This window comes from Erpetoichthys calabaricus, chromosome 11, assembly GCF_900747795.2.
Source record: "Erpetoichthys calabaricus chromosome 11, fErpCal1.3, whole genome shotgun sequence".
NCBI lineage: Eukaryota > Metazoa > Chordata > Cladistia > Polypteriformes > Polypteridae > Erpetoichthys > Erpetoichthys calabaricus.
In genome coordinates this window covers 111832272-111853578 of record NC_041404.2, presented here as the reverse complement: position 1 = coordinate 111853578, position 21307 = coordinate 111832272, and positions in this window count along the sequence as shown.

Genomic DNA, 21307 nt, shown 5'->3' with positions numbered 1-21307 from the left:
TTAGCAAGGAGGAAGTAAGGACAGCTATGAAGAGAATGAAGAATGGAAAGGTTGTTGGTCCAGATGACATACCTGTGGAAGCATGGAGGTGTTTAGGATAGATGGCAGTGGAGTTTATAATGGAATCATGGAAAGTGAAAGTATGCCTGAGGAGTGGAGAAAATTTGTACTAGTACAGATTTTTAAGAATAAGGGGGATGCGCAGAGCTGTAGTAACTACAGGGGGATAAAATTGATGAGCCACAGCATGAAGTTATGGGAAAGACTAGTGGAAGCTAGGTTAAAAAGGGAGGTGTTGATTAGTGAGCAGCAGTATGGTTTCATGCCAAAAAAGATTACCACAGATGTGATGTTTGCTCTGAGGGTGTTAATGGAGAAGTATAGAGAAGGCCAGAAGTAGTTGCACTCCACAATAAGAGTTGTGGCATTATAAGAGTAATTTAGGAATGGCAGAGAAATACGTAAGAGTTGTACAGGATATGTACGAGGGAAGTGTGACAGTGGTGAGGTCTGGAGTGTCTAGGAGTGACAGATGCATTCAACGTGGAGGTGGGATTACATTAGGGAACGGCTCTGAGCCCTTTCTTATTTGCAGTGGTGATGGACAAGTTGACAGATGAGATTAGACAGGAGTCCCCAAGGACTATGATGTTTGCTGATGACACTGTGATCTGGAGCAAGAGTAGGGAGCAGGTCGAGGAGACACTGGAGAGGTGGAGATATACTCTAGAGCAGCGGTTCTCAAACTGGGGTCCGAAGCGGTTTCGGTGGGACCGTAAGAAATGATTGCATATTTATACTATTTATATTTTTATAATTATTAACCTTTACCATCCGAGGGGAAGTAAATGACTGAGCTCCGTCGTTACCCCCACCACCTAGACCCAACCACTAATCCGCTGTTCCATTATTCGCTGCCACCGCATTGTTTTCCCACCGTTATCGCTCGGCATAAGCCAGCCCTTATTATTTTTAATCATTATCAAAAATTTTCGATTCTTTCATAGAATCAAAACACTCGCAAACAGTTTTCGTATATTTTAGAAGCAAATAAGAGCGCTAAAGGTGGATACAGATAATCAACAAATAACATATTTTACATTTTTTGTGTTTTTAAGTGGTGAAATTGCCCGCTCAATGCAAATGAAGTAAAAGTGTTCATAATGAGACAATTAAAAATAAAGCGAACACTTAGAGGCGGTTTAAAAAATCGACAATGAAAAAAGAGTCTTGATGCGCTGCAACAATGCTTGGTTGCCGTTCTGGGTTTCAAACTTTGGTTAAGCAAAAATCCCCAGATATTATTGGTACACACAGTGCTATTCATCGCCAAGCCTTAATGGTGAAAACCATGCCTGATGAGTTAAAAAATGTTCTAAATCAAGTGATTACAGTAGTAAACTTCATTGAATCTAACGCACTTAACTCTCGTTTGTTTTCTGAGTTATGCAAAGAAAGCAATTCAGAATTTGAAACACTCTTGTTGCACTCACACATGAGGTGGCTTTCCAAAGGGAAAGTTTTAAAGAGAGTTTTCATACTACGTGAAGAAATTCAGCACTTTTTGCAAGATGCCAAACCAGACATGCATGCGAAATTCTCCGATGTCCATTTTCTTATATCCTTGTCATTTTTGGTCAACATATTTGAATCTGTGAATTCTATTAACCTGGCGCTGCAAGAAAAAGATATCACAGTGCTCCATTGTCATGAAAAACTGACAGCTTTCAAAATGAAGCTCGAACTATGGCATGGAAAGTTAGAGAATAAGAACTTTGCCCCATTTCCACAGCTGAACACATATATTGATGAAAATGAGCTTAACGTCGATGACAATATCCTTGAAGTGATGAAACAGCATGTATCAATTCTTAGCGAAGAAATTTCTCACTATTTTCCTGACCTACAAGAATTTGAAAAATGCCAACGATTTATCAATAACCCGTTTGTACTCTCCATTAGTGACCTGCGTTCGGAAGACAATTTAATTCAAGAACAGTTTATTGATATGATAAATGATGGGAGTGCAAAACATGTTTTCCGTGAAATGTGTTTTAGTGATTTTTGGATTGAAATGGCACAGTCCTATCCCGATGTTGCAAAGATGGCTCTAAGAGTGCTGATTCCATTCGCAACCACCTATGAGTGTGAGACGGCTTTTTCCACACTACTTACTATCAAAACAAAATCTCGAAACAGATTAGATGCGACAAATGATATGAGAGTTGCACTGGCCAAAACAAAGCCAAACATAGAAGAACTGGTTAAGGCAAAGCAGATGCATCCATCTTATTAAAATGTTAACTTAATTTTAATAACTAAGATGTACGTAATATTTTCTGAATAAATAATTGTCAAAAAATGTTTTATTCATAGCAGCCTGTACCTAATGCAGTGCCGCGCAGTGGATATGTGGCACCCTTGTGCAAAGTATTTGGCACCCCCAATCTTCTTGAAATTAATAATTTTTAATAAAAGGGTCCGCGAGCCATCGAACAATTTTTAAAGGGGCCACCACGCAAGAAATTCTAAAGAAGTTTGAGAACCGCTGCTCTAGAGAGTAGTGGAATGAAAATGAGTAGGAACAAGACAGAATACATGTCTGTGAATGAGTGGGAGGTCAGTGGAATGGTGAGGATGCAGGGAGTAGAGTTGGCGAAGATGGATGAGTTTAAATACTTGGGATGAAAAGTACAGAGTAACAGGGATTTGTGGAAGAGAAGTGAAAGTGAGAATGCAGGCACATTGGAACGGGTGGAGAAGAGTGTCAAGAGTAATTTTTGAGAGACGGGTATCAGCAAGAGTGGAAGGGAAGGTCTATAGGATGGTAGTGAGACCAGCTATGTTATATGGACTGGAGATGGTAGCACTGACCAGAATGCAGGAGACAGAGCTAAAGATGCTAAGACTTGCATTGGGTATGATGAGGATGGACAGAATTAGAAATTAGTACATTAGAGGGTCAACTCAGGTTGGATGGTTGAGAGACAAAGTCAGAGAGGAGAGATTATGTTGGTTTGTGCAGTGCAGTGGAGAGATGCTGGGCATATTGGGAGAAGGATGTTAAGGATAGAGCTGCCAGGCAAGAGGAAAAGAGGAAGGCCTAAGAGAAGGTTTATGGAGGTGATAAGAGAGGACATGCAGGTGATGGGTGTAACATAGCAAGATGCAGTGAACAGGAAGATATGGAAAAAGATGATCTGCTGTGGCAACCCCTAATAGGAGCAGAAGAAGAAGCTGTTTTAAGGCTAGGCACGTGAGGCTTATTCCTCATCTTAGAGGAGGAACTAAGATAGGTACTAAGCTTAAAATGAAGTAGATGAGTAACAAACACCTCTTTAGAAAGCAGGAATAAACTAATGGGATAGCCAAAACACCCCTCCTGTGAAGTGGTACTAAAATCAATAGAAGAGTCCACAGATCACTCCTATTTAAAAGGCAATATTCAGATTAATAGGAGAGTCAAAAAGAATCAGAAAATACTGCTGGCATTCATTGATTTGATGAAGCTCTGCATATTATTCATATTAAGAGTCAGATGATGTGATATATTAGATAAGGCAATGTAACAGAAAAGTATTAAAGCAGATGAATTGTTTTATTGAGTGTTCACTCCATTGACTGAGACATTTGCGCATACCTGTGCACAAATAAAGAATTGTTATGCATTTTCATCTGGTCTTAGAGAATGACTTTTTGAAAATAGAGGAAAGTTTTTTCCACAACATTGTCTCATTTGTACTGTATTTCTTATTACCATGCAGTGTAGAAATTCTCTGGTTATTGGCCATTGGACACCATCTGATGTTTTCTTTCATAATTCGTAATCAGACACTTTATAATTCAGATTTTATTTTGATTTCACATTAAATCGTGAGGCAAGTACATGTGCAAAGCTCTTTTTTCACTTTCGGAGATACTGTCTCCCTCTGCCTCTTGCTCATTCCTCCATCTTCCTTTCTGTTTCCCTTTCATGTGTTCAGTATTGTCCCATGAAACTCTTTCATCCTCACTCATTTGTTTGCCCCATCTCTCTTTTGGTCTCAGTTTGATCACCATCTCTTACTACGTCATTCTACCTCTTTCACACTATCTCCCTGTCTCCCAGTCTTTCTTGAGTTTGATTTTGCACAATCTCTGTCTCTCAAAAGATTGTGTGCTGTAGTATATAGAAGTTACTATATCAGATTAATTACGTTTAGGACATCTCTTTGGACCTCATATTGAGAGTTCACAGTGACAGCTTCCAAATAAAACATCCACACTTGGAATCAATTCAAGACCTTCTACCTGCTTAACACTAGAATCCCTGAAGCCTAAGAAAAAACTTGTAATCTCGGCCCAACTTCAATCCCTTTGTACCTCTTCATCAGTGTCTTTTGTTTTGTAAATGTGTCAATCAGCACAAGCAGCAAGCTGTCCCATCCTCCGCCTTGACAGAGCTCATCTCAGGCAAAAAGTTTTCCCAGCTCAAGCCAAGACTTCATATTTGTGTGTGGGGTTCCTGGAGTTGTATAGGGTAAATAATACAGTATATTATTATTTGGAATACATGCATTTCGTGCATTTTGCTTGTCTACAATGTTCTGGGCAAGTGAACGATGAAAGGAAATGTGAGGCAAGTAATGCTGAACACATACCTAAAATAGAAACTTTTTCCATGTTATACTAATAATGACATTAAGTGTATAATGTGTGAAGACTTTAGTTCAAATATCAAATAAAAACATGTGCTTTTATTCAAGAATATAACCAAAGAAAAAAAAACAGCATTTGATTTACATGTTGCTGTCAATGTGTTGGACTGAGGTCACCGAGGTGGTCAAAAAACTCCTTGGTGGCAGGGCCCCGGGGGTGGATGAGATACGCCCGGAGTTCCTCAAGGCTCTGGATGTTGTAGGACTGTCTTGGTTGACACGCCTCTGCAACATCGCATGGACATCAGGGACAGTGCCTCTGGATTGGCAGACAGGGGTGGTAGTCCCCCTCTTTAAGAAGGGGGATCGGAGGGTGTGTTCCAACTACAGAGGGATCACACTCCTCAGCCTCCCTGGAAAAGTCTATTCAGGGGTCCTGGAGAGGAGGGTCTGTCGGATAGTCGAGCCTCGGATTCAGGAGGAACAGTGTGGTTTTCGTCCTGGTCGCGGAACAGTGGACCAGCTCTATACCCTTAGCAGGGTCCTGGAGGGTGTATGGGAGTTTGCCCAACCAGTCTACATGTGTTTTGTGGACTTGGAAAAGGCATTCGACCGTGTCCCTCGGGGAATCCTGTGGGGGGTACTCCGAGAGTATGGGGTACCGGCCCCCCCTGATAAGGGCTGTTCGGTCCCTGTACGATCGGTGCCAGAGCTTGGTCCGCATTGCCGGCAGTAAGTCGAACCCATTTCCAGTGAGAGTTGGACTCCGCCAGGGCTGCCCTTTGTCACCGATTCTGTTCATAACTTTTATGGACAGAATTTCTAGGCGCAGCCAGGGCGTTGAGGGGGTCCGGTTTGGTGGGCTCAGGATTGGGTCACTGCTTTTTGCAGATGATGTTGTCCTGTTTGCTTCATCAGGCCGTGATCTTCAGCTCTCTCTGGATCGGTTCGCAGCCGAGTGTGAAGCGGCTGGGATGAGAATCAGCACCTCCAAATCCGAGACCATGATCCTCAGCCGGAAAAGGGTGGAGTGCCCTCTCAGGGTTGGTAGCGAGATCCTGCCCCAAGTGGAGGAGTTCAAGTATCTCGGGGTCTTGTTCACGAGTGAGGGAAGAATGGAGCGTGAGATCGACAGGCGGATCGGTGTGGCATCCGCAGTAATGCGGGCGCTGCATCAGTCTGTCGTGGTGAAAAAGGAGCTGAGCCACAAGGCGAAGCTCTCAATTTACCAGTCGATCTATGTTCCTACCCTCACCTATGGTCATTAGCTATGGGTAGTGACCGAAAGAACGAGATCGCGAATACAAGCGGCTGAAATGAGTTTCCTCCGCAGGGTGTCTGGGCTTTCCCTTAAAGATAGGGTGAGAAGCTCAGTCATCCGGGAGGGGCTCAGAGTAGAGCCACTGCTCCTCCGCATCGAGAGGAGTCAGATGAGGTGGCTCGGGCATCTGATCAGGATGCCTCCTGGACGCCTCCCTGGTGAGGTGTTCCGGGCACGTCTAACCGGGAGGAGGCCCTGGGGAAGACCCAGGACACGTTGGAGGGACTATGTCTCTCGACTGGCCTGGGAACGCCTTGGGATTCTCCCGGAAGAGCTAGAAGAAGTGGCCGGGGAGAGGGAAGTCTGGGCATCTCTGCTCAAGCTGCTGCCCCTGCGACCCGACCTCGGATAAGCGGGAGACAATGGATGGATGGATGGATGGATGGATGGATGTCAGTGTGTTAAAAATCCAAGCTCAAATGTCAATTAACAGGGAGTTTTTAAGTGTTCTTGAATGGTGCAGAGGTAAGAACCGCTGCCTTATAACTCAAAGGTCCTAGCTTCGAGACCAGGCGCTCTGCATTTTGAGTAGTGAGCTGCTATTATTATTATTATTATTATTATTATATAGTAAAAACATACATTTGATCTGAGTCTGTAACACCTGGTGTAAATATTGGCTACTTGTAAAAGTCACCACTTTTTTCTTTATTATTCAGTTTTATTCTCTCAGTGACGTTCACATTGTACAACGAACTTGCCTCTCCCTCTCTGTGTTCGTGGCATTTATCTCCATTCTGAGATAAATGCCATCAACTCACAGAGGAGAGTTGTACCATGTCAACGTCACTGAGAGAATAATAAAAAAACAAGCACTAACTTTTACAAGTAACCAAAATTTACACCAGGTGTTACAGACTCAAATCAAATGTATGTTTTTATTATAAATAGTAATAATAATAATAATAGCAGCTCACTACTCAAAACATGAAGCACACGGTCTCGAACCTGGGACCTTTGGGTTACAAGACAGTGGTTCTTACTTCTGCACCATTCAAAAACACATATAAACTCCCTGTCGATTGACATTTGAGCTTGGGTTTTTAACTCATTGACAGCAACATGAAAATAAAATGCCTTATTTTCTTTGGTTATATTCTTAAATGAAAGCTCACGTGTTTATTTGATATTTGGACTATAGTCTTCACACATTATACACTTCACGTCATTATTAGTATAACATGGAAAAAGTTTCTGCTTTAGGTATGTGTTCAGCTTTTCTTGCCTCGAATTTCCTTTCATCCTATACTTACCCAGATCTTTGTAGACGCAGAACACACATGAAATGCATGTATTCCAGATAATGATGTACTGTATTATTTACCCTAAACAACTCCAGGCACCCCATGCACAACTTTCTGCCCGAGTTGAGCTCCGTCAAGTGGGGGTAGGATAGCAGGCTGCTTGCTGCTTGTGCTGATCTACATATTTACAAAACAAAAGATGCTGATGGAGAGGTGTGAAGGGATTTAAGCTGCGGCTGGGATTAAAAGTTTTTCGTAGGCTTCAGGGATTCTAGTGTTAATAGTTAATTAAATGATGACGGAACTGCTCCCACCTGACTATAGAACAGCTTATCAGTCAATTGTCCAAATACTTTTGAGCCCCTGAAAATAGAGAGACAATGTATAAAAACTTGTCTTTTCTAAATGGCACATACAATATTTTTGTTTAACACCTTGAATTAAAACTGCAAGTCTACACTTCAGTCACATCTTGATTGCTATGTTTCAAATCACAGAGACAAAATTTATGAAAATTGTATCACTGTCCAAATACTTATAGACCTGACTATATATTGTCATCCAAACACACAATCCTTATTTTTAAGTGGCATTACTTGAAACATATAACACTATGCCATTGCTCAAATATTCTAATTTTACCATTTTAAAACTAAAGAATTTTGTGTCATGCCATTTTGTAATCTGCTTAATCCAGACCATAGTTGTGGGTTTCGGTAGGGGGCTGGAGCCTAACCCAGCCAGTATAGGCCACAAGGCAGGAGCAAACCCTGGAGGGTGCAAGCTGATTGCAGGGTGGACATACAGTACATATACTCACACACACACCCATACACACACATCAGGGCCTACTGCAAACTATAGAACTGAAGTACCAGTATGAATTGTCTCTCATAGGGCAACTTATATAATTGGTAAAAAATATCAGACCATCAGATAAAACTGAAAGTAAATCTTTAATTAGATTTAGCTGTAGACATTATGATCAGTGCATGACTTTATGAACTGCTCTATTATCTTGAATTAAATGATGTCTTTCAATAATTTTCCAAATATTCCCAATAAATTTTGATATTACATACCCTGTGTCTGCATAATGTTTTGCTTTCTCTTCCTTCATACACCCATCCTTGATAATATTGCACATACATAGCAATTTAAAGAACAACAATAAATAAGGTTTTATAGTCAGGAACACGGTTAATTAAAAATATGTACCTGTACTTTAGGAATAACATTGAACTGAGCTGAATTTTTCTTTTCTTACATATTTTGCAATATTTAGTTTTCTACAGCTAACTTTACTTCATGTATTATCAATAGACTGCAGAATGAAATATTTGGTTACTAAGCAACCATAATACTGAATCAGTGGCTTTGAAATCTGAAAAATAAAAGGTCTACAGTGAAAATGATGTTAGATGCAAAACATTTTTGATTATCATTATAAAATGAGTAATAGTAAGAGGCACAGTAAGTATCATTTCAATATTAGGTGAACAGAAGGGGATGCTAAATCATTTTAACTTGATAAAATAATCACTTTCTTTTTCTCGGTCCTTTAGTATTAAGTTAATTCATACTGGCTAAAATAAAATTAGTGTTTACTTAACCTTTGAACACAGAAGGAAAAACATAATCTACATTAAGTGGAAATGTACCAAAATGTCCACAAGCAAAGGAAAAAAAGACTTGTATGGTACTCGTAGTTTAAGCATACATTACTAGAACACATGTAAAAGTGATTTTGACATAAATATATGTAAAAATCATATAGAGACACTTTTTTAATAGCTCTTCAAATTATAGTGCTGAACAGACAAGAAAATTTAAAAGCTATCAGTCAATACTTACAATAAAACTTATTCAAACGTTGCAACATATTGTCAAGGGCTTCATGACCTTTGTCCAGAATGTTGATTTACAAAATAGCAGAAAACAACAGAATGTCTCAGTTTTTGAACCCAGCAATTCCTAAGTGCCCTTGTTACCATCAAGCAGTGATGCTGACTCACACACTTTCTGCATTTATCACCAAACTCTTAAAGAGCCATTCCTGTTTTCTGCTTATACACATTCAATCAGACTATATTCACTAAATTGTTAGGTTAAGAATTCTGCTCTGTATTTTGTCCTTTATAAAAACAAACAACATAAAACAACTATGGTCTCAATACTAATTACAACAGTAAATGGTACATGTGCTCCCAATTTAAAAGTCATGATCATGTAGTTGCTTACAGAAAATAAAAGTTCAATAGATGTAATAGCAATAGACAGACAAGTAAAGTGTGTGAAACTATAGTGATGATAAGAAAAAGATTTGAACAAGTGCAGCGTTAAGATCTCACAATAGTAATGCCTATTCTTACTCGTATTAAGCTATATCAGTCAGAAATTGAAGAAATGCCCAGGAAACAGCACCAAATAATAACACCAACAAATATTTATTTTATTGTTGCTAAACAATGAAAGAATTATTATTTTTGTGTTTAAATTCTGAAAAATAGTTAATTAATGAAATGTAACTCTGAATAGTAAAACAATACTACATTTTCTAAGCTTAAAAAGCTTTAATAGGTGACTCCATCCAAAATGTATCTGTTATCTTTTACACTAAATTAGCTTTTAGTTATCACATTTTCAATAACCTAGTTCGTCACATCAAAAATATTGCATGAAGATGTTTCTTAAGCTGCAGGACCTTGAAAAGCCAATTTATTTGTTTATGCCAAGCAGAATAAACTATTGTAAATACTTTATGGTTAGGCTTTTTAAATCACATCACACATGGCAGGGTGAATTATAATTAAATCTAAGAAGTATCACTTCATAATTCCAGTGCTTAAACATTTCACTGGCTTCCAATAAAGTTTAGAGTTGATTCTACATTCCTTATTTTGACATATAAAGTTGTGAATGTTTTAGCCCCTGCCAATTTACCTTACAGAACTTAGCAGGGCCTATAAAAAAATCTCCATACTGTATATCACAACCTCAAGATGTAGCCTCCTTAAAATTCCAATAAAAAATAAAACTATTGTAAGAATGACATGCTTTAGCAATAGGGCACCCAAACTCTAGAATAACCTACCTACCAATCACAGATAAGACTCGGCATCTAAATCAAGGCTGAAGACTCATTACTTTAGCATAACCTATTCTTGTTGGAACTGCCCATGAGTTTGTTTTATATTGTTCTCTCAGACTATTTCTTGATTTTAATAATTGTTTTTGTTTTCCTAGAGTCTCCCAAGACATTGAATTACATTAAGCAGATGAGAATATCCATCTATCCATCCATTATCCAACCCGCTATATCCTAACTACAGGGTCACGGGGGTCTGCTGGAGCCAATCCCAGCCAGGCAGGAAACAAACCCCGGGCTGGGCGCCAGCCCATCGCAGATGAGAATATTCATACTTCAAATACATTTCATGTAAAATTCTTATCAGAATTGACTTAGTTCTCATAATTGCAAAGACATGGATTTAGCATTTATACCACATTAAATGTAAAAAATATGCCTAATGTGTCAAACATCATTCACATTACATTCTGCTCTTGCTTAGGAATATTCACAATCACAGATTTATGTTCAAGTACAAAGTAACATTTTATTTATCTTGTTTTCTTGCATGCATTTCAGAATTCTAACACTGAGGGATCAATGCTGTTCTTCCAAACTCCCAGTCGAGTAATGGTATACTAAATTTATAGGACCAAAACATACAGTACCTCAGCAATCTCACCATTACAAATGCTTTAGTAATGCATGTAGAGAACAAATTATGAGTCTTTTCTATTATAACATCATCACCACTCTTGGCACATACATTAGGTTTATTTTAACCTTAGTGATGCATAAACAAAGTGCTTAATATATCTACTTTTATTATCTTATGGGTTTGACTGTTCTTCCTAGATGATATGCTATGGCATTATTTTGCCCTTATATTAACACAGTCTTTAAAACATGCTGCCCAGTCTTATCTCAACATTGACAGGTTAACAAAGTACCTCCCATGGTTCTGAGGCAATAAACTGGAGACACGACACACAAACACCATCTATGTCAGTCGTTTTCTCAAACCAGTGATCAGTCTTTCCATTACAAAAAAAGATAATCTATTCCTGATTAGGTCATATTACTTGTCCATCTATTGCTACCATTTTCCAAGGGAGTGGGCCTGTTCATGCACACACATGGGTCCTAAATGTATGAACAGCACTTCATGTGACTGGTCATGATACTGCTTTTGTCTTTCCTGGCTAGACTATACCACTTTGACTCTGCAGCTTATGCAATTCCAAAATTTGATTAAAATCCTTCTAGTTTTGCAGGTTGTTTAACTACTTAAGTAAGAACTGTGTCACATGGTCATCACACTGTCTTGGCCAGTTTTGAATTTCCAGTTTAGATTCATACTACATGTCCTACCAAATGAATAGAACTTGTGCAGCAAAACAGTAAAGTCATATTCCGCTTGCTTTAAGAAATGCTCAAATTCTGCAAATAGTAGCATTTTTCATTAAAATTCACAATAACTTTCCAGGCAAGTCAAAGAAGATTTTACCTGCAATTTGGTCCATTCGCAATGAGACTTTTGCAGTAATTATACATTCTATTTCCTTATCAGCTGTTTTAATGTTTTAATTACAAAACACTATAATAAACACTTACATTGGCATGGGCGAGGGCAGAAAACAAGTCAGAAATAATTAACCATCATAGATAATTTCAGTTATTGGAATACTAACTACATTTTTAATATCAACACCATGAGTGACAATGAGATCTAATACACAATTGTGAAATTGAGCCAGACTTTAGTAATTTGACAAAACCATAAAGGTTGGTAATTTTATAGGGCATCTGTTAAAAGATCTGTTTCCATATCTATGTGAAAATTAGTCTCATCTCATTTCTGTTTAGCTGTCATTTAAGGAAGAAAAGAATTCAGAGGACTGAATCCTTAGAAACAGGGTTACTAAATTGAAGGGCAAAGAAATTAATTAATAGTGAAAACTGGTCACTGATTAGGAAAACAGTTAGTATGAAAATGTGCAGCCACTGTGGCCCTCCAGGCCTGGAGTTTGACACCCCAGTCTTAGAGGATTCAATTCAGTTGGTCTTGTGAAAAGTTGGGGTATGCGCTTTCATTCATACATCACTGGCGGCAACACACGGACTTTGATCAGAATGGAATAACCACAAAAGAAAACAGAGAAAAGTAAACATTAATTATAATTGCAGATTTACTGAAGAGAACTATAATTCTTTGCATATGTAGGAAATTAAGGGTAAAACTAAATTGAAGCTGCAAAAAAGCAAAATTATAAAAGTGGTTTTTAGCTGTTTCTGAAAGTGTTCTACAGTATTAGCCTGGTGTATCACTATTGGCAGCAAAACACCTCTTCTTTTAAGCTTGGTTCTTACAATAATAAGCAAGCTGCCATTAAAAGATCAAAAGTTACCTGGAAAGTAGGTGGGCAGGCACTTCAAGACATAGAAAGGAGCAAGATTATTTCAGACTTTATATACCATTACTAGTAAATAATTTAAAGTCAATTCTAAAGGATATGGGTAATCAATGTAACAAAACGAATGCTGGTGAAATGTGCTCCTAATTTCTTTTTCTAGTTAGGATTCTTGCTGCTGCATTCTTGGCCAACTGCAACTGACTGATGTCTTTCTTAGGTAGCCCAGTTAGGAGTGCATTACAATAATCTAGTTGACTAAAAATAAAGGTATAAAGTAATTTTTCAGCATCTTGCAATTTTATAAGAGGCCCAACTTTTGTGATATTCCTTAAATGGAAAAACTCCTAGTAATACGGTTAATATGCAATTTAAAGTTTAGATCAGAGTCTAAGATTGTACCTAAATTCTTTACTTCTGCTTTGAATTTTAATGCTCTGGGGTCAAGTTTATTTGTAATACCCTCACTATTTTCATTTTTATTAACGACTAAGACTTCAGTTTTTTTCCCTATTTAGTTTGAGGCAATTACAGTTCTGAAATGCAAGAAAGACATTGGATCAGAGAGTCCAGAGCATAAGGGTCATCAGGTGCTAAATATAAACAAAGGTCTGTGCCATCTGCATAGCTATGACAGTTTACTTTGTGTTTTTAGATAATCTGGCCTAATAATAATAATAATAATAATAATAATACATTTTATTTATATAGCACCTTTCCCATGCTCAAGGCAATGGGAGAATGTGGATTGAAAATAACAATGGGCCCAGAATGAATCCTTGTAGGACACCATATACAATATCATGGATCCCTCAACTACAATCGCCACAAATAGCAAAAATATAAACACTGTACTAAAAATAGCATTGCCTGTGAAAAAAAAATCTTACAAAATGGTACCAAAATAACAGTAAATACAATAACTAAATTATGAAACAGTAAAACAACGTTATTTGCACAATCCTGACAAAAGGCTCTGTTTGGACTATTGTCCTCAAGTAATTCTTACAGGCAATATGTAATAACTTGTCAACACCACGGGATCATAATTATTAGTAAGATCAGATAGAAGCTGCTGAATTTAATCGTAAAATGAATATGGCCTAGAATATCTTCCATTTTTTTTATTCCTATTTGTGATTGATTATATTGTAATGTTTAACTTGCGTTCCTCAAAGTGTATAAAATCACATTTTGGAAAGCAATATGCAGTTCATCATACAAAAACTGTGCCAAAGCCACTTCCTTTTCAGTATTTCATAAACTTGTGAAGGAAAATAAAACCATCTGTACTGGCCTCAACTAAAGAAAGACTATCAGTGTTGCTAAAGTAAGATTTAGTTATTAGGCAGTGATTAGGTATAAGACAGTGTGTGTACAGTAGTATAATACGTTTAGCCTAACTGCTATATTTCCAATGGAGCAAAATTTTAGCAAATATTCTGAATTGTACTGATGCTTAATGTCTGGTATTACATTTTTAATTTTATTATGAATATTGTTACTGATGCAGGTAACCCAGTGGAAGATCTAAATATAATTCTAGGTCTAATTATGCTTTCAATTGCTATTTATTTTAGTTGGTATGGATTCTGTGACTTCATCTAGTTATCAATACGTTTCTATTTCTCCAGTAATATTCACTTGACAGAAATGTTTATCTTTACAGCATGGTGAATATCATCAATTAAAATAGGCCTTAAAAATTACGGTGGTGGTCCAGACCATGGGTACCAAGTTTTTTCTTCACAACAGAATACAACAAATGACATTATATAGAGAAGGGTGTACCAAGTAGGATGTGAAATAAGGTTAGATTCAAATGTTTGCTAATTATTATGTTCAAACAATCGACTCTAACCTGATCTCGCATCCTATTTGGCACACCCTTCCCTATCACAGTGGTGTATTGGAATGTACAGCGTGCATTCTCTCCAAATCAGGCATCAAAATAGCCCATCAATCTGCAAACACTCTGTAGATTTTTATTTTTAATGCAAAAAGCAAGAAAGCTACATCAGAGACACGGAACGCAGCATATAGTATACCATGCAATGAGTATACGAATTGGGTCAAGGTTCATTTGTTGGAGAAGCAGGTTTGGTACAGAGACAGAGAGAAGAGGCAAGAAGGAGAAGTGCTTTTGTGGTACTGGAAAGGTTGGCACAAACATCCTATATGGTAGACAGGGGTTTAAGACCTGTGCTGGTTAGACTAAGTGGCCCAGGTAAAGTTTAGTTTATTTACACTATTTATACCTGGCCTTTTCATTTCCCCACCCTGTACCTCTTTTTCTTTTAACAGCAAACACATCTTTTTTACAGTATATCTCTGGGCATCATTCCTATCATGAAGAGATGCAACAAGGAAAGCCCCCATTTATACTACAGTACAATTAACTGTGGATCTTACTAACTCACTAAATCATAATTATAACCAAATGAAAAATTATACAGTGTTAAGTCCAGGAGAAGCATAAAATTTTGTATATAGAGAGAAACTTGTCTGGACAGAGATTTTTACATTTAGAAAAGGAAACTGGATGGAACTGTGTAAATATTTCCATTGAAATGTCATCAACTCTTCTCAGATAGTGCAGGCAATTATTAACAGGGTGCAGAGAAGTTAAGATGTCGTACAGTAAGTGAGTTGGAAAATATTTCATATCACTCAGCCATCACAGTGTTCGTGACCTCTCCTTGAATGCTTCGTTGTTCTTGTAATGTAATTACATTACCTTAATTTAGGAGCTTTAAAGCATAAAATGATTTCACTCACAGTTATTATTAAATCCTCTTTCTTATAAAGGTGGTAGAGGTTATTTTGTGTCATTAATCTGATCCAAGTGTCATTTAAATGTCATACATTATATGTTTACCTTTGACATTTTTGTATTCCTCATGAAGTAAAACCTTCTGAAGTTCGTTAGGCATTAAGATGCTCTATGAATATAGATGGAGCCGCTTTTCCTGCTGCTGTTCAACTACTGTGATATAAAGCTTTGACCTTAGATATTTGATGCAGTGTTATTAGCAACAGTGGCTGGCCAGGTTCTTCTAGCAAAGGACTACAAATTTTACCACTTGGAATGAATCCATCCATGAATATTCATTCATCCATCCATTTCCTGATTCTTCTTACAGAGTGATGGGAAGTTGGTGCCTTTACCAGTAAAAACAGGGACAAAGCAGGATGCAACCCTAAACAGTGCAACATACATGGCCTAGTGGTTTAGCTGTCCCCTCCTCATGCTGCAGAAAAGCTGCTAGAATCTATGTTAAAAATATACATTTATTTAATGGATTTTATTATAGTATTATATATGCCCCATTTTTTGCTCTCAAGATTGCTCTCTGCAGATCTCTCTTTCTTTCAGGCCTCATTGGGTTATGCACCAGGGCAGCCACTACAGAGTCCTTTTGGAAGATATGATTGAGTTCTATTTTGTCCTTCCTGTGTAATTTATATTGTTTATATTTTACATGCTATTCCAGCATTCCTTTTAAGTTTGAAATAAAATGTTAGTGTGCAAACATTCAAAAAGATTCCAGATTGAAGTACAATATGTTAAGCATCACAGAACATACATCAGTCACATCTGTGAGTATGTGTAACTGTCACTTTATTGATGCCTTTGAGAATCTTGAAAACCTGAACAATCAGTAACAACTCTATAGTAAGTTCGTCTGGTATGAATCATGTCAACAACAACAACATTTATTTCTATAGCACATTTTCATACAAAAAATATAGCTCAAACTGCTTTACATGATGAAGAAAGAGAAAAAAGACAAAATAAATAATTAAAATTAGGGAACACTAATTAACATAGAATAAAAGTAAGGTCTGATGGCCAGGGAGGACAGAAAAAACAAAAAAAACTCCAGACGGCTAGAGAAAAAAATAAAATCTGCAGGGGTTCCAGGCCACGAGACCGCCCAGCCCCCTCTAGGCATTCTACCTAACATAAATGACCTCAATCAGTCCTCATTGTATTCAGGGAGAATTTGATGATGATGGTCATGTGGACTTCTGGAGATTTAATCCATCAATGTAGGGACATCACGGTGCTTTGATTAGGTGGTGGTGGTGCAGATCGCCACCACAGAAAACTGGAAAAAGAACAGAAGAGAAAGTAGGGGTTAGTACGGATTTTGGAGCCACCATGAATAATAATGATAATTAATTGAATATACAGAGTATCAGGATTTAACTAAGATGAAGCTATGAGAAAGCCATGTTAAAGTAATATGTTTTCAGTAGTGTTTTAAAATGCTCCACTGTATTAGCCTGGCGAATTCCTATTGGCAAGCTATTCCAGATTTTAGGTGCATAACAGCAGAAGGCTGCCTCACCACTTCTTTTAAGTTTAGCTCTTGGAATTCTAAATTCATTTGAAGATCTAAGGTTACCATTTGGAGTGTATGACATTCCGAAATAATAAGATGGAGCGAGATTATTTAAGGCTTTGTAAACCATAAGCACTATTTTAAAGTCAATTCTAAATGGCACAGGTAACCAATGTACTGACATCAAAACAGGTGATGTGTTCGGATTTTCTTTTCCAAGTTAAGATTCTAGCAGCTGCATTCTGCACTAGTTGCAATTAATTGATGTCTTTTTTGGTAGTCCTGAGAGGAGTGCGTTACAGTAATCTAGGTGACTGAAAACAAAAGCGTGAAATAATTTTTCAGCATCTTGCAATGTTATAAGAGGTCTAACTTTTGCTATATTTCTTAAGTGAAAAAATGCTGTCCTTAATATGTGATTTAAAATTCAGGTCAGTGTCAATAGTTACCCCTAAATTCTTAACCTCCGTCTTGACTTTTAATCCTAATGCTTCAAGTTTATTTCCTCATTATATCCATTATTGCCAATCACTAAAATTTCTGTTTTCTCTCTATTTCGTTTGAGAAAATTACTAATCATCCATTCAGTAACACAAGTGAGACATTCTATCAGTGAATCAAGAGTGTTGGGGTCATCAGGTGCTATTGATAAATACAGCTGTGTGTCATCAGCATAGCTGTGGTAGCTCACGTTATGCCTTGAGATAATCTGACCTAATGGAAGCATGTAAATCGAAAAGAGCAGCTGACCCAGGGTAGAGCCTTGTGGAACACCATATAGAATATCTTGTGTCTTTGAAGTATAAGTACCACAACTAACAAAGAATTTTCTATCTGCCAGGTAGGATTCAACCCAATTTAAGTCACTGCCAGAGAGGCCCACCAATTGACTAAGGCGATTTCTAAGAATATTGTGATCAATGGTATCAAATGCGACATTCAGATCTAGAAGGATGAGAACAGATAAATGGCCGCTGTCTGCATTTACCCTCAAGTCATTTATTACTTTAACGAGTGCAGTTTCTGTACTTTGATTTGTTCTGAAACTTATCAAGAATAGCATGTTTATTGAAGGCAGTCATTAAGCTGCATAATGACTGCCTTCTCTAGAATTTTACTTAAGAAAGGCAGGTTAGAAATATGAATAAAATTTTCCAAAGCAGAGAAGTCAAGATTATTTTTATTCAGCAGGGTTTTAACTACAGCAGTCTTAAAACAGTCTGGGAAGACCCCCGTATCTAATGACGAGTTTACTATGTCAAGAATACTATCAATTATCACGCCCGATACTTCTTTGAAAAAACTTGTTGGTATTGGGTCAAGGACACAGGTGGGAGGGTCTCACATAAAAGACTGTAGTAGAATCGGAGCTAGCTAGCTATTGAATTCAGTTACTATGGGAAAGGTACCCTTGTCAGCTATGCCCTACCAATATAGCAGTGACAGACAGACTAATAATACTCAGACTTGGAAGGAATGTTTAGTTTTAGCTACCTAAATATGGTCTTTTCCAGAAAGGTTGCGTTAGTCTTCAAGAATTATCTATTGCAGAAGAATCATGTCAGTTTTCCAGAATGATCTTTTCAACAGCTGAACAACAAAACAGTGTTGCTGCTGATGATTTAAATTGGGACACCACAGGAAAGCTGACAAGGGGGTTAGGAGACTGGCAGGTCAGTTAAGCTTAACGAGGGTGGAGAAAAGAACTGATTGAGAAGAAACTGTCTGCTATGGGATTGATCAAAGGGAATGCTGGAGGAAAAATTGAGTGGGGTTTCATTGTGTAGTGACCTAGAGAGACAGTGAGGAGAGAGAGAGAGAGTGAAAGAAAGTGCTGTTGAGTGCTGTAATAATGGGTAATGGGGGTTAGTGAGCTGAGAAGAACAAGACCTCAACTGGTGGTTTTGTGTTTGTTGTTTGGAGATCTTCACAGTTTCCTGAATACATAATTAGAGTTTGGGGAGCATCTTTATTTTTAATAAGGCAATAAACATATCTGTAAATAAGAAAGGTCTCAACTATTAACTCTGTGTGCAAGTCTCTGTCTCCCAAATCAGTGATCTTTACAATTAAGGTGAAAAGTGATTTACATGACAAAAAAGGCAAACACTCCATATTGCAATACTGCTGAACTACAACACAATTCCCAGCATGCTATGTATAACAAATAAGTAATAAACAATAAACACCAGTTATAAATGTAGTTGTTGTAGTGATAAATGGATATGATACTGATGTGCAATGAAATGAACAGCCCCCAAAGGAATAAATGGAAAGGTCCTACTAGTTTATTACAGTAAATGGATCCTCACGCTGTGATCCACTTCGGCTCATTGTCAGCTAGCTTCATGATGCCATCATCTCAAGTGTAAAATCTTGTAATGTGATGAAAACAAAATACTAAAGTATTTGTAATTCCTATAGACTGAATTGTTGTTGCTCCATTGGGGCTCGTTGCTCCAGTCACCATACATTCATTTACAGGTTATGATGAGGTCTGAGGCATTTGAATCTTTTCTTCCTTTTTGAATACTAAATGATGCGACTCTTCCACTGCTTGGAACTTGCTGACTACACATTCCATCATGCATGCAAAAGAAAATGCCAATTTAAAGACAAAAACATACAACATTTACAATGAAAAAAATGCAATACAAATATCTAGCACTACTGGAAGCTATCATTGTCACCATTCTCACTCACATTCACAAAGGTAGCTGTGCTAGCCATTCCTGATTTGGGAATAAGCCCCATCCCAGTACAAATCGTAAATTAGGAATTTTCTCAAAGTACAATCCACAAAAACAGGATATTATGATTCTAATGATGAGTTCCTTCACTTGTCATCTCTGTTGTAAGACTGTTGATGCCCATGATTCATATTATCACCAACAACATTTAACCAGTAGCCTCTAATGCTGGTCTTCCCACTAATAATTTTGTGGTTTTGTGGTGAAGCCTTCCAATAGAGGATATCATATTACTTGGTGTTAGGCAAACAAAGTGTCAAACCATTTGCCCATTTGGCCCTAAATAAAACATAACATTTCTCTGATTTGTTTTCAACTTCTTTGTCATAGGCCCATTCGTGCCAGGCAATCTGGAAATGTTACTGGCTTTATAGGGAAGAGGGCTTTTTTTTAATCTGTTCAGGTACCTGTCACTAACCAAAATGCAAGTATGGTAAATACTTGCCATGGACTTTAAATCACTCAACACCGGCACGTTGCAAGAATACAGTTTGTAAATCCAAGAGGATCTGATTGGCTAAAGGAATAAATGAAAGGATAAAAGGTTAAAATATAAGATTACAATTCAGTCATAGCAGTTACAGATTCTCAACAGCTGCATCTGTGCAAGTGGGTAAGCCATGAGTTGTCTATAATTTATTTTTTACAATGAACACAGGAGAAATAGATAACCTCAAAAATGTATTCCTTTTTAACAATTTCCCACTGCTCTTTAACACAAGCATAAGCCACATAGAATGTGCACCATTTAGATAAAATTTATTTTATATAGCTTGTTACAAAAGGAGCACAACCATAATCTGCTTCAGTAAAGCAAATAAAAATATAACATAGAGCAACACAAGCAATGTAGGAATAGCATTGGACAATTGAAATCCAAGATAAAATCAAATAGAAATATGATGCGATTGGTAAAGCCAGCAATGCCCTGGCATCAAATCAAAATATAAACCAAGATGAAATGAATGTACGCAGGATTTGACCGGCAGCACAGAATTGACAGACAGCACAGCAGAGTCAGCATTTAGTCATTTTGATAAAACAGACTCACTTTTTAAATAAAATAAAGGAAGCAGGTGTTTTTTTAGGTTTTTGATTAATGGAGCATCACAAACTTAAAGTGACAGCGACAGAGAGTAAGAGGAACAAACTTAAACCACCTTTGATGGTTGTAGGGGACCAGAGCCTACCCTTGTAGCATTAGGCACATGCAGAACCCAGCTGTGGATGGAGCATCAGCCAGTTAATTTAGGGTTCAAATTAACTTAACATGCACATCTTTAGAGAGTGAGAGTTGAGAGAACTCCATACAACAACAGAGGATGGGATTTGAATCCAGGATGGTAAATCTGTGAGGTAGCTGCGCTAACCACAAAACCACCATGCTGACAGGCAAGACATATATCCTGAGGAAGTAATAACTTTTTCATCCTATTTTTAATTCATGAAAGGGTAGGTTTGAGTTAACATTTATAGGTGGAAGTCTCAGCTGCTTACTTGTTTTTGTTACTCATACAAGTAAACA